Source organism: Otolemur garnettii, unplaced genomic scaffold (genome assembly GCF_000181295.1).
Source record: "Otolemur garnettii isolate 467f Iridium unplaced genomic scaffold, OtoGar3 scaffold00099, whole genome shotgun sequence".
Lineage (NCBI taxonomy): Eukaryota > Metazoa > Chordata > Mammalia > Primates > Galagidae > Otolemur > Otolemur garnettii.
Genome location: NW_003852494.1, coordinates 1,681,396 through 1,682,876, shown reverse-complemented (window position 1 = coordinate 1,682,876; position 1,481 = coordinate 1,681,396).

Sequence of the window (1,481 nt, the reverse complement as noted above, 5' to 3'; positions counted from 1 at the left end):
AAAAAAAAAAAAACAATTTTAGCTAAAACATTCCTTCCTCAGGTAGGACTCCTCTGATCTTTCCAAATAGGTCAAACTTACCCATTATAGTCTTTCAGAGCATCATTTGCATTCTTCGCCTTCTTGTGATATTCATCACAAGTTGAAAGATTACATTTGAATTATTTGATTAACATCCATCTCTTCTTTTTCCATGAGAATAGCAATCTTATCTATCATTGGTCTCTGCTTAGTGCCTCAATGACTATTATTGCCTGAGTATGTCAACAAACAAGTTAACTATGATTTGGGGACCTTCTGAAAAAAGGAAGTAAAGAGAAGACTTAAAGAAATTATACATCACTTTTTATTATCAAAACAGTCAGATCAGCTACACTGCCAAACTAGAATCAGGAAGTGTTCCAAAAATTGTTCCCTTTTAAAAAGAGAAATGCAATTGCATTACCAGTTCTACATGAACTCAGCCATCTATAGCAAGAAGGTAGATCCTGAACCTTGTGCCACAGAGATGAGGCAGAGGATACTGTGCAATTACCATATCAGAAGAAGAAAACAGATCCTACAAAATGTGACTCTCATTGCCTATGGTGATGACATTATTTTATGTAGTAGACTAAAAATAAGAATACAAAGATGATCCCCGTTGTTGTAGGAAGTGTCAGACATTTTACACACACAGTTGAAGTAACACATCACCCTCTTGCCCAGAGCATCAGTGGGGAAGGTGAAGGAAAACAGTAGATGGATCCAGTGATTATTTTGTCATTCCAAGTTCTGATTCCATCTGGGGCCTCATGGGGGTGACAGAAACACACTAGCAATAAGACACCAAAAATAAAGGTAGAAAGGCCCAGAGGCCATCAGAGTAGAAACCTGTACAGTTATTTAGAATTGAAGTAAAAAACATCAATTTCAAAGCAATCATATATAATCTACTTTTCAAAAATATCTCTAAAAAGCTAGTAAAAAATGAAAGTTCAATCTGGCATAATTAACTTGATTCCTGAGTTTAAAGCCACATAAAATCCTATATCAAAAAAAAGTTTTTGGCCAGATGTGGTAGCTCATGCCAGTAATCCCAGCACTTTGGGAGACTGAGGCAGGAGGATCGCTTGAGGCCAGGAGTTCAAGACCAGCTTGAGCAAGAGTGAGACCCTATCTCTACAAAAGAAATAGAAAAATTAGCTGAGCATAGTGATACATGTCTGTAGTCCCAGCTACTTGGGAGGCTGAGGCAGAAGGCTCACTGAACTTGAGGTTTCAATGAGCTATGATGATGCCACTGCACTCCAGCCCAGGTGACAAAGTGAGACCCTGTCTCAAGAAAAAGAAGATTTTTCTTGGCCAGGTGTGGTGGCTTATATTAGTAATCCCAATGCTTTTGGAGGCTGATGTGGGAGGAGCACTTGAAACTAAGAGTTCAAGACCACCTGGGATGCAGAGTGAGACCCTGTCACTAAAAAAAGTTTTTATTCATGCTA